General features: G+C 37.2%; 1 protein-coding gene and 1 long non-coding RNA gene across 3 annotated transcripts in view; one reads left to right on the forward strand and one right to left on the reverse strand.

The window, feature by feature from the left end:
* Window positions 1–13,008, reverse strand: part of sema4ba (sema domain, immunoglobulin domain (Ig), transmembrane domain (TM) and short cytoplasmic domain, (semaphorin) 4Ba) — a 160,450-nt gene that overhangs the window by 121,397 nt on the left and 26,045 nt on the right. Inside the window, exon 1 of one of the 2 annotated variants that reach the window (XM_087292620.1) lies at window positions 11,961–12,153. The exons of the other annotated variant lie outside the window; for it this stretch is intronic. The gene's annotated coding sequence lies outside the window, so the exon portion shown is untranslated. Of the gene's footprint in view, window positions 1–11,960; window positions 12,154–13,008 lie in introns of those variants that run through there. 2 annotated transcript variants of the gene reach the window in all.
* On the forward strand, window positions 7,430–12,111 carry LOC147839748 (uncharacterized). Its single transcript, XR_015515007.1, has 2 exons — window positions 7,430–8,294; window positions 8,972–12,111. It is a non-coding gene; the product is annotated as an uncharacterized LOC147839748 (long non-coding RNA).

Below are 13,008 nucleotides of genomic sequence, written 5' to 3' on the forward strand. Positions count from 1 at the left end.
ACATCTAGTTGATCATATGAAAAAGTGGCAGAAGGTAGATTTTTCAAATGAATCATCTGTTGAACTGCATCTCAATCATCACAAATACTGCAGAAGACCTATTGGAACCCACATAGATCCAAGATTTTCCAAGAAATAAGTCAAGTTTGGTAAAGGAAAAATCATGGTTTGGAGTTACATTTAGTATGACGGTGTGCAAGACATCTGCATAGTGGATGGCAACATCAACAGCCTGAGGAATCAAGACATCTGTGCTGCCCATTACATTACAAACCACAGGTGAGGGCAAATTCCTCAGCAGAACAGTGCTTCGTCTCAAGCCTGGTTTATACTTCTGCATCGAGTGATCGGTGTGACCCATAGCTCAAGCCTTGCACTTAGCCGTGCATTTATACTTCTGCGCGCTGTTTCTGCTGCTCTGCAATACACTTTCAAAACACTTGCTGGCAGTGAGGTGTTTATGTTCCTCTGTGTCGAGTTTCTTCTCTGGTGTTTTGTTTTTTCTGAATGCTTCCTTGATGTACAAACTCAAACTCGCTCATTTAGAGGCTTGAATCGGCGGACAAGCAACAACTTTAATCATAAGGTAAAGACAACATCTGGAGCTCCTTCACGGGACTCCACACTTGTAAACACCCACTGCATCACGCTTGCACGGGTCTCATCTCCACCCACACAAGTCAACAATACCAAACCGACCAATCACAGAGCTTGCGCTATGCGCACGTGTTACATTTTTTTCAGCCTTTATACTTCAGCTTCCACAAAGTTCCTGAAAGCAAAGAAGGTCAAGGTGTTCCAAGATTGGCCAGCTAAGTCACCAAACATAAACATTATTGAGCATGTCTGGGGTAAGATAGAGAAGGAGGCATTGAAGATGAATGCAACGAATCTTGATGAACTCTGGGAGTCCAGCAAAAACACTTTCTTTGCCAATCCAGATGACTTTATTAATAAGTTATTTCAGTCATTGCAGAGATATATGGATGCAGCCGTCCAAGCTCATGGGAGTCATACACAATATTAATTCTTTTTTAAAGTCACCATGACTTTATATTCTAACCTGTCCATTATTTCTGCTAAGTGACAAGACTTTTGCCTTAGTGACCTTTCTGTCCCAATTAATTAATTAAAAATCAAGGCATGATCATATTTTATTTGATAAGTGCAATTAAAATAAGAGTAATCTAGAGGCCTTTTCCTTTCGATAAGCCACTTCTGATACCAAATGATCAGCTAGAAGTCAAGTTATTATTTGCTGTTCCTAAAACTTGGATAGTTGACAAGATTTTTGTAAGGTAGTGTATTAGGAAAGCTTACACAACGCATTTACAAATGTATTTAAATGCTACTTTCAGCATCATGGACACACAGGCTTGTATATTTCAAACCTATTTTTAGCTCTATCTAAAATAACTTACAATAACTCTTATATAGCTACAGCTCCAGTCATCCCTTCACTCCCTCTCACTGTCACATGACCAGCAGCCCTCACTTCACTCATACACAAGGTTACAGTGCCTTTAAATCATTAAATATCTCGGAAATAAACCCGTCAGCTCAGATCAGGTATCAGAGGGACAAAAAAAAGTTGTGTGGCATTAAGAGTGGCCCGCTGAAAAAGAGGAGAGCAAATGTGGTGTGAATCTCTTGCATGGTCAGGGAAAAGAGCCATTAGTGGAGTAAAGGCCACAATCTGGAATGTTCTAAGAAGATATCGAATCACAGGCAGTCAGTGTATGTGTCAGTGTCCTGTGTGTGTTCTTACTATCAGGCTAAAGTCCATTAGTCAACTGGGATAACTAATGAATGGCATTTAAACTGCACATGCAAACTAGTATGAATCACGCACACACATTTACCGCATTCTCATTGGCGTAAGAGTTACGGACATGCTTCAATGTCCTGGTCTGTTTAAAATAGACCTGCATTATACATTAAAAGCAGACATGTAGGAGGAACAGGTGCAAGACAGAAGGTGTCAAAGTGTGTGTGACAGCAGCAGGCAGTGTACTGAGAAAGCCCACATACTTGCCCCTTCAACTGTGCTAGTGAATGACCATTAACAATGAAAGTAAATTGAACTTTTATGTATTAATTTATTTAATTGTATTAATTGTATTATTTTCTCCCAAAGTGTAGCAGTGTTGATTATAAATATATTCATAAAATACACTCATCGGCCACTTTAATAGGTACACCTTAGTACCGAGTTAGACCCCTATTTTGGTTTCGGAACTGCTTTAATCATTCGTGGCATGGATTCAACAAGGTACTGTAAATATTCCACAGAGATTTTGGTCCATATTGACATGATTTCAATCTCCCAATCCACCACATTCCAAAGGCACTCTATTGAATTTAGATCTGGTGACTGTGGAGGCCATTTGAATACAGTGAACTCATTGTCATGTTTAAGAAACCAGCCTGAGATGATTCTTCCTTTATGACATGGTGTGTTATTCTGCAGGAAGTAGCCATCAGAAAATGGGTACACTGTGGTCATAAAGGGTTGGACATGGCCAGCAACAATATTCAGGTAAGCTGTAGCATCAACTCAATGCTAAATTGGTACTAATTGACTCAAAGTGTGCCAAGAAAATATCCCCCACACCAATACACAAGCCTGAACTGTTGATACAAGGCAGGATGAATTCACGCTTGCAAAAATCTCTGACCTTACCATCTGAAAGTCGCAGCAGAAATGAAAATCCCAGTTGATCAGCAGTTTCTGAAATACTCAGACCAGCCGCCTGGCAACCAAAAACCATGCCACATTCAAAGTCACTTAAATCACTTTTCTTCCCCATTCTGATGCTTGGTTTGAACAGCAGCAGATCATCTTGACCATGTCTACATGCCTTAATGCACAGGTGTCAAATTCAGTTCCAAAAGGGCTGCAGCTCTGCACAGTTTAGTTCCAACCCTAATTAAACACACCTAATCAAACTAATTGAGTCCTTCAGGCTTGTTTGAAACATACAGGTAAGTGTGTTGGAGCAGGGTTGGAACTAAACTGTGCAGGGCTTCGGCCCTCCAGGAATGGAGTTTGACAACCCTGCCCTAATGCATTGAATTGCTGCCATGTGATTGGCTGATTAGAAATTTGTGTTAAGAAGCAGTTGGACAGTGTACCTAATAAAGTGGCCGGTGAGTGTATATTTCAAATGTTAGCAATGTTATTTTTCAATGAACACTATAAAATGATGAATACTACAGTACACAGTAGTTGAAACAATAAGTCAATCACATGCGATCAACCAATAGCAAACAACCATAAATCACCAATCCAATCATGTTTGAGAAGCATTTTTACTAAGATAGGTTATAATAGGTAGGAAAAGTCAATCATGCTTAAACTTAAAAGTCCCGTGAAGTGCTTTGAAACGTGAATTTTATATTCAAATGTTTGATGTAATCTCATCTGAAACATGAAGACAGGGTGGGACATAGAGTTGCTCCTCCCCTTTTCAAAACACAGCCAATAGTGTTTGGTTTTCATCAAAGCTGTGCCAGTGAGAGTGGTTAAGCTCTTGCGCATCAAATGAAAAGCCAATGAGAAGTGTCTTGAAGGCATACCTGTCAAAATTGGGACATAAAAAAAAAGGAATAAAGCTACCTAGATTGACATATTTAGATTGTTGTTATTATTATTATTATTATTATTTATTCATTCATTCATTTTCATTTCGGCTTTGTCCCTTTATTAATCTGGGGTCACCACAACGGAGAGAAAAGGCAACTTTTCCAGCACATGTTTTATGCAGCGGATGGCCTTCCAGCTGCAACCCATCTCTGGAAAACATCTGCACACACTCATTTACACTCATACACAACAGACAATTTAGCCTAACCAATTCACCTGTACCGCATGAATACAAATTCAAGTGGAATAAACTTAAAGAACTTAAGTTTTCGTTAAAAAACTCAAGAATTTTGTTGTTTCAGCTAATTTTAAATAAGTAGATTAAACAAATAGCAAACAAAATTTTTTTGAGTGTAGGCATAAATGACAAATGGCTAGCTTTGGACGATTATATCCTCTAAATACAAATTTTGCCACTGATTTTGAGTACATTATTTATAGATATCCTTACAACTAACATGTAAACAGCTTTATTTAAATTTCACTGGGTCTTTAAAACTTCAAAAGTCTGCATATTTCAAAGTCAAATATTATATGGTGCAAAACGCCCCCTCTGCTGACAGGGTTTCTGTTTGTTTCTTCACAGCTCTCGCTCTTTCTCATCAGGGTCGAAAGCCACAGAAGGTCTCAGAGACATGCAGGCAAATACTTACTTTTGGTCTGTTTCCAGCTTTAGAGCTTGTTCCCACGTAAAGCCCCTGGGAGAGAGCGAGAGAGTATGACTGGGAAACGTTGAGGGGAGGCCTGTGACGTCCCTTAAAGACGCATGTTTAAAGACTTCCCAGCAGTGAGTAAAAACACAGTGGCTGCTTTCCCCTCAGGCCTTGAGTACTGCTTGCTTTACAAGATTTAACTACATGAACCCTGTCAGAGCCTCTGACTCTCATTCCCACTGACTGTCATCCACAAGTCCTGTGTTTATTAGTTATTTCAGTATGTTATTCATGTTATCTCAGCTGAAATAGTTTATTAATCAGTCTAAACTGGTGTTGAATGGTATCTTGGGTCTAGTTTACGTGGTATTAACATTTGGTCAGTTGGATCACAAGGAGACATTCTCATTAAACCTGGTTTGTAATCCATCCCTTTTATCCTGATTTCTTTTAAGGGGAGGTGCATTCTGATAGCACCAAAGTAACCCAAGCCACTCTTAAACAAGCCTGGAGGAGCACTTAAAGCTGGTTTGCTGGTCTTTGTTGGTTTAAGAAACTGATCTTAAGTCTAAAGCCTGAGACACAGCAAGCTGACGTCAAAGGACTATTAGTGATGAAAACTCACTGTGTTGTCATTTCGCGTCAGCTGCATCTGGTCCCGTCTTTATGTATGTTTCCATACCCAGCAGTCTGTATAGTCATTCCACTAAGGGAAACTGAAACTGTAAACAAAGCAGTGTTTAAGTTCTATTTTTACAGCATTTCTTACTCACTGCAGAGGGATTTTGATCATTTGCAAAAATTGTATATTTTCTGTTCTTGCACTGGGCAGCATAGTGGCTCAGTAGTTAGCACTGGCACCTCACAACAAGAAGGTTGCTGATTTGAGTCCCCGCTGTGAGGAGTTTGCATGCTTTGCTCCGGTTTCCCCCACAGTCGAAAGACATGCGCTATAGATGACATTGGCCATAATGTGTGTGAATGTGAGAGAGCATGGGTGTTTTCCAGTACTGGGTTGTGGCTGGAAGTACATTCACTGAGTAAAACATACGCTGGAATAGATTGTGGTTCATTCCGCTGTTGCAACCCCTGATAAATAAGAGACTAAGTAGAAGGAAAATGAATGAATGAATGTTCTTGCACTCATAGCTGAACAGCCAATGTGTGCTCTCTGTCACACTAGCCTGATGCTCATCGATGGCCTGATACTGTCCAGTGGCCAACTGTCAACTTATTGTGTCACGGCCTTGAAAAGCTTCCAAAACTCATCTAAAACCAACAGACCAGCACGCACTAAAAAGGAAATGATTAAACATGCTAAAAAATACTGCTTCTTTTTGCAGTTAACAGGAGTATATTTAACACTGAAACTACCAGAAATATACTAATTAATTACAAGAATGATCGTTCACATACACTACCGGATTTTTAAGAAAATTATTCTGTTCATCAAGGCAGCATTTATTAAATGTAAATATATATTTTTTTTAAATAGTTAAATATTTATTAAAATACCTGCTTTCTTATTGTAGTTTCAAATGAAATTATTACTCCAGTCATTATTGCTTTTATTACTATTACCATTAAAAATAATAATAATATTAAAAATAATAACTATAATAATAATAATAATAATAATAATAATAATAATAACTAATATTAGAGTCATTTCTAAAGGATCATGTGACTGAAGACTGGAGTGATGAAGCAGAAAAATCATCTTTAAAATCACTGGAATAAGTGTTTAAATTAAATTAAAAACTACTTTTGAGCAGTTATTTTATAGTGCAATAACATTTCACAATTTTACAATTTGTACTGTATTTTTGATTAAATAAATGCAGCCGTGGTGAGCAGGAGAAGCTTATTTTAAAACATGTTTAAAATCTTACTGACCCCAAACTTTTGACCAGTATGTAATACTGTACCAAATTGATTTGTTGTCATTTCATATTTACATTTGAGACTTCTATTGAGATTTTAAAATTAAACCATGTCTGTCATCATATTTTACATGATGTCTTTACCCCAAAAATACCACTTCTTTTGTTATATAGCGTATAATTGTGTACGAGTTACTAGACCGCCTTGAGGGTGTGGACCTTACTAAATTAATTTTTTGAAAGACATTTCTAAAGTTTTTTGATATCAGAAAGTAATGTTTCGTTAGCAGAAAGTTGCTAGGCAACAGAGGCACACATTTTTAAAGGCACAGGAAAAAATAGCAGATGCCGAAATGCATAGTTTTAATATATTAAAAATGCTAGAATGAAATATGCAGGATTCTATAGATGTAATGGTTTTATTTTAACAAGGCTATTAAATTACTAAATGTAAAAATGGACAAAATGAGTAGTGTTAAACCGAAGTTCCCTGATTTAGGCTTTTTTGTCCTATTATCCCAGCATGACCATATGAAAACTGCATTACATCAGTAAACAGACCAGCTTTGCCAGGCTATGGGATGAACTAAGATCTGTTAACAAGATTAAGCTGGTTACATCCTATTAAAGATGGTTTCTTAGCCTATGGTCAAGTTGTTGTTAAGTGATCAAATCATGTTTGGAAATTCTGTCAAACCTGTTTACACTAAAACTGAAAATGTATTATTATTATTATTATTATTATTATTATTATTATTTTAAGCCACAGTCATATCACCCTGCAGCTCCAAGATCGGTACTCACTGAAGCTAAGCAGGATCAGTACCTGGATCGGAGACCACATGGGAAAACTAGGTTGCTGTTGGAAGTGGTGTTGGTGAGGCCAGCAGGGGGTTCTCAACCTGTGGTCTGTGTTCTAATGCCCAAGTAAATTGAAGGGGACACTATACTGCCTGTAAGCGCCGCCTTTCGAATGAGACATTAAACAGGTCCTTACTCTCTGTGGTCCTTAAAAATCCCATGGCACTTCTCATAAAGAGAAGGGGTGTAACCCCAGTGTCTTGACCCTTAACCGGTAGAGCCTCCCAATCATCTCCATCCACCAAATTGGCACACACATTACATTGCATTATTTTTTATTTCAGAACAGGTTGGGAGACCAACTAATACCAGCTAATTAATATTGGTTAATGATATTTTCAGAGGTGCTGGGACAATATACCGCTCTGTTTGGGAATTGTCATTACACAGTTTTAAGCATCGCAGAAAGAAATTTATTCAAAGAACATCCAATGTTTATTTGGGAGGAGAATGTTGGGGAGTGTCGAATAAACTGTCAAAGGTAATGACATGGAAAAAGAGTTTGTGCTTGTCTGTTTTCTTGTTTGTGCCTCAAGAGTGTGTTGCAACACTCTGCAGAGTTTGAGCTCTTGCCAGAATAATCTAGGAGCAAATACAACTAGTGCTTATTTACATTCCTTGATTCTACAACCAGAGTCGATAACTGACCCAGTTTTTTAATTCGTCCAATTTAAAGAAAATAAAAAGTCTCTTAGACACATACACACATGCAGAGGCAGGTATAAAGTAGCTAGCCAAGGAGGAATCAAAGCTAAAGCTGGAAAATAGCCTTGGGATCTGATGACTGGGATGGGAAACAGGTGGTGAGTGGAGGCCGTAGAATGGGGTGCTTTATATTCGGTAAAGATACTATGAAGAGATATGGTTGGAATCTGTGCTGTTTTTACTCTTGTCCTAATATGTAACAGGTTGCTGCCACAAAGTCAGCATGCAACTTCTTGTTTCTGTGTCATTTCTTCTTCTTTTTTTTTTTAAATGTTTTTATTCATCTCAAGCCCTCATTTGTACAATTTTAGGACAAAGCTCACCCATTTTTGCATCACATGTCTATATGGACACAAAGAATTATTATAAAACAGTTTTTCCCAAATAAATATTACACGTTGAATTCCAGAAACATTCAAATCCTGTATTGCTTGAAAAGACGGAGATGCTTATTTTACACCCAGCCATAAAACACTCATGTATCATTGATTCACCTTACTTGCTCTGCTAAACATAATTTGGGAAATATATATATATACAGTTGAAGTCAGAATTATTAGTCCCCCTGAATTATTAGACCCCCTGTTTATTTTTTTCCCAATTTCTGTTTAATGGAGAGAAGATTTTTTTCAACAGATTTTTAATCATAATAGTTTTAATAACTCATTTATAATAACTGATTTATTTTCTCTTTGCCAGGATGACAGTAAATAATATTTGACTAGATATTTTTCAAGATACTTCTATACAGCTTAAAGTGACATTTAAAAGCTTAACTGGATTAATTAGGTTAAGGTTAGGGTAATTAGGCAAGTTATTGTATAATAATGGTTTGTTCTTTAGACTATTGAAAATAAAATAGCTTAAAGGGGCTAATAATTTTTTTTCTTCAAATGGTGTTTAATAAATTAATAACTGCTTATATTCTAGTTGAAATAAAACAAATAAGACTGAAAAAAATATTATCAGACATACTGTGAAAGTTTCCCTGCTCTGTTAAACATAATTTGGGAAATATCCTAAAAAAAAAAAAAAAATAAAATAAAATGGGGGGCTAATAAATCTGACTTCAACTGTATATAATAATAATAATAATAACAATAATAATAATAATAATAATTAAATAATAAAATCAATCATTATTATTATTATTATTATTATTATTATTATTATTATTATTGGTATTATTATCATCATCATCTAATTGTACAGTATTTGTGAAGTTGATCAAAGTCAAAATTGACCCAGCTTTGCATATAAAAAGTCCTAAAATCTAAAATCATCCTTGGACATCTAAGTAAAACCAGCAAAGCAGTTAAAACTTCCTTTAGAAGTTTTTAAACTCCCAAATGTCCTAAATGTTTCAGAGTCAGGTAACCAATACAGCTGTTCATTCAAATGCACTTATATGTTAGTTTATGGTGCTGTACTCGTATAGAAGCTGCAGACAGGCTGTGCACTATTGAAATAACAGGCACTGGATTTTACCAACTAGCCAAACTCTTTCTGACAGCCTCACACAGGCCGACCATTGTCAAGGCTCCTGTAGCCAGAATACTATTGCCAGCTGCTGTCTTTATGGATCAGACCAAAGAAAAACACTGCACAATCATCGCTCTCACTCTGATGATCTTTAGGTCATCTTTTCTACCTCAACGATTCTTGTAATGCTTCAAACTTTTCCGAAAACTTTTCTGAAAATTATCATTCCCTCAATGTCTTCACAGAGAAGTAGGTCTACAGTGTAAACGGCATGAAGGTTCAGCTCTTTGAAGATGGTTAAAATTGCTGTGTTTGTTACCGCTCCCTTCAATCCTCCGACTGGAGTGGTTATCTACAGCATGCAGCTGTCCAACAAGCTGCTGGCTAAAAAGAAAAGAAAGCTCTCAATGGACATGAATTTAAAGTGCAGATCTGCTCTGATTGCACACGCTCATGCGAATACAAATACAGTCATGTATGACAACCTTACTATCAATGGTGAAAGGACAAAACCTGCTATAAACCTGTATGACGTTTGTCCTTCTGTGGAACACAAAAGAAGCTATTTTGAAGAAAATTGTTCATTATTGGTCAAACTGGATGAATTCTACAGGAAGTCTACAAGATTTCAGTGAGACGTGTGTTGCATGTCTTGAAAGTTAAATCATCATGATGCAAAACCTTATCATACAGAAGAAAAAAGCTGTCCACTAAAGGTTGGGTTTAAAAAAACATGTAGTTTTGGTATAGATTTTCCAGTTTCACAAGGTCAGTCTGTTATTGTATTGATGTAGTGGCATTGATGTTACCTTTTCATACCCCTAAACAAGACGCTGAAGAGAACAAACTGTGATCGGTTGCTTTACTGTAAGTCTTGTGCTTTGAATGAGAAAAAATTTTATATGGATTGAAATCACAAAAAAAAAAACCACCCATGTGTAAAGAATCTAAAACAATTAATAAAAATAAAATAATTTCATATTTTATGCTGTCTTGTGGGAGGGTTTTTCATTTATTCAACCCAACAGTCAACTTTATCAAATGAAATGAGTATAGATAACTCAAATTTTTCTGAAAGTTAACTCTACTCATTTGAAAAGAGTTTTGAACTCGTTGAAGGCAATGAGTTAATTAAATATATCATTACTTCAACTTAAATGGAGTAAGTTCACAGTGCTCATATAGATTAGGTTTTTTTTTTACTCAAAGGGTTTATAGCAATCGGTTTCCTCAAACAGTTTGAGTTGCCTTAACTTATTGGGTTTTATTCAGTTGGTTTGAATTCTCTTCATTTATCGGGCTTTACTGTGCTCAAATTACTTCATTTGCTCAAATGAATTAAGTTCACAGTAATCATTAGGGTTAGTTTCTGAACTTAAATGGTTTGATTTACCTTAACTTTTTGGGTTTTACAGGGTATTCCATTCAAAACATATTTACAAAAAAAAACAACCCACCAACTAAAATATTTCTTCAGATAAGATCTTATATTTATTTCTGTAGGAGGCTGTGTATGTATTCTGTAGAACACAAAAGAAGACACTTTGAAGAATGTTTTGACAGCTTCCATCCATGTAAAAAAGTCAACAGGGATCAATATATCATGATTGGGCTGACAGGAATCAATCAAATCCATAAAATACTCTTGACATTTAAAACATGTTATCTTGTGTCAAACAGATGAACTAAAGGTTCATAAAAATGCTTATAATGAGTTACATTTTGGTGTCATCTATCTCTCATTGCAGTTTTTATATGATTATATAAATCATTATTCCAATTATAAATTTTGATGTAATTTAATCTTAAGATGACTCTTTTTACAGTTAACCCATGTAATTCAAATTAATATTCCATCAAAAATATTGTTCAAAGTGAAAACCAACCCACCTGTCAAGAAGTAACCCATTTCATTGATATGGAATCATATTTATGTCTGTGGGAGGCTGTGAGCAATGCATTAACGGTCACTACTTCATGAATGACTAAAAAACCAGAAGTACAAATTTGACAAATATTCCTGACAAAGATCTGTAGTACTTACTCTCCTACAAGCCCTTGAACCATTCACAGATCTCGAAAGACACCCCCCACCCCCCCCTCCACCCCCCCCCCCCCCAACTCCTAAAAGAGATCCTCACACTTCTCCCTCTCCAAATTTTCCCTCCACTCACAAAGCTCTGTCCCGAGTTCATGGAAAGTTCCTCCACGCTGACACCACCGCTTCTGTCTGCCACATACACATACTACAGTCTGATGGAAAAAAGAAGATACTAACTCCACAGATCAACACACACACACAGCTTAAAGCTTCTTCAACTCAGCTGCCAAAGAGCTCACACACACCGGCCAACCCAAACTCCAACACACCCTACAAAACTGATCATTTGAAACCAAACCCAAACAAACCGAGGCACTTGAGGCGAGCACACAAACAGAAGCAGGCTGAACTCCCTGTCCCGTGATCCGTTACAACCGGCTATCACCTTGCAGATAAGGTCTTACAGTAGAGGGATTGTCTTCCTCCCCCTTGATCCGTCCCGTCACAGCAGCCCCTTGCAATAACAAATAACAAACCCCCCATGCTGGCTCGCCACTTGCCCAAAGCGTCTAACAGGAGCGCAATAAAACCCTTTCATTTGCACACTAACCAAACACTCCCGCAGACGTGAATCAATCATTAACAGCGACCAGTTAAAGGTACTGGTGCAAGTAGTCCTGAGTACTTACTCTCTTTAGGATAGATTTCCAGCTGGTTCCTCATGGGGGGGAAAGCAGAAGGGAATCCCAAAGGAAATCAGAGTTCTGTCAATAGATCCAGCTTATGAGACGGCCAGTATCAGCTGTATGTTGGTCTGAATGTGAGGTTGGTAGTACGAAGCTCACGCTCGTGCTCTGTGTGCTGCTGTGACTGTGTGTATCTGACACGCTGCTGGAGTAAAGCCTCCTTCTGGCTTAATCACTGCTCCTCCCCTTAGATCGTAAGAGAAGCAAAGAGAGAGGGAGAAAGAGAGAGAGACAGCCTTGATAATCATTACTGAGACTATGAAGAAATCACAAGACTTCTTCTGACTAACCTTTAGTTTCAGTATTAGTAGCTACTTGAAGTTCAGTTTCAGTTTTCAACAGTATTAATGATTAACATAGACAGCTGAAAGCATTTATCATAAATGAATACTAAACAAAAGCAGGATGCAGGGAGTGTTTCAAATTCAAAAGGTAGAGAAGAGCAGGGCACAAAGTAACACTTTTTGATTTTGGCCAAATAATGGAGTAAAGTAATGGGGTTAGACAAACCATATTTTTTTTACCAACAACACACAAGCCTCTCCTACAAATGAGCCCTGAAAGTATAGTCGCTGGACTTATGGTTTCAGTGCAGTATTGGCCAAAGTGTCAGGAGTAAAAATGCTACTATTTAACCAATGTGCGGGAAAAGTTGTAGCAAACACAGGGTTAGCTGTAACACATGCTTATAAAGTCAGATTTCACACAATTATTTCAAATCAAGTTTACTTTAAATAGTATATTTTCTCAGTACTTATTTCCATTTTTTTTATTCTACATAGCACACCGTTTAATTATTTATCTATTGAATAAACATATTAAGGTTTATTTGCATTATTATACAGATGAGGCCTTTAGAAATTCTGTCTCAGGGACACAATGCTATGACTATTGCGGTTAGCCGCAGCACTCGGGGAAAATTCTATGAGCTTCGTTCTCAGTAGTGGCCAATTCTGAAGGCGGAGGACTCAATGCCGCGGGTGGCTGTTTC

This window comes from Danio rerio, chromosome 18, assembly GCF_052040795.2.
Source record: "Danio rerio strain M-AB ecotype USA chromosome 18, GRCz13ab, whole genome shotgun sequence".
Lineage (NCBI taxonomy): Eukaryota > Metazoa > Chordata > Actinopteri > Cypriniformes > Danionidae > Danio > Danio rerio.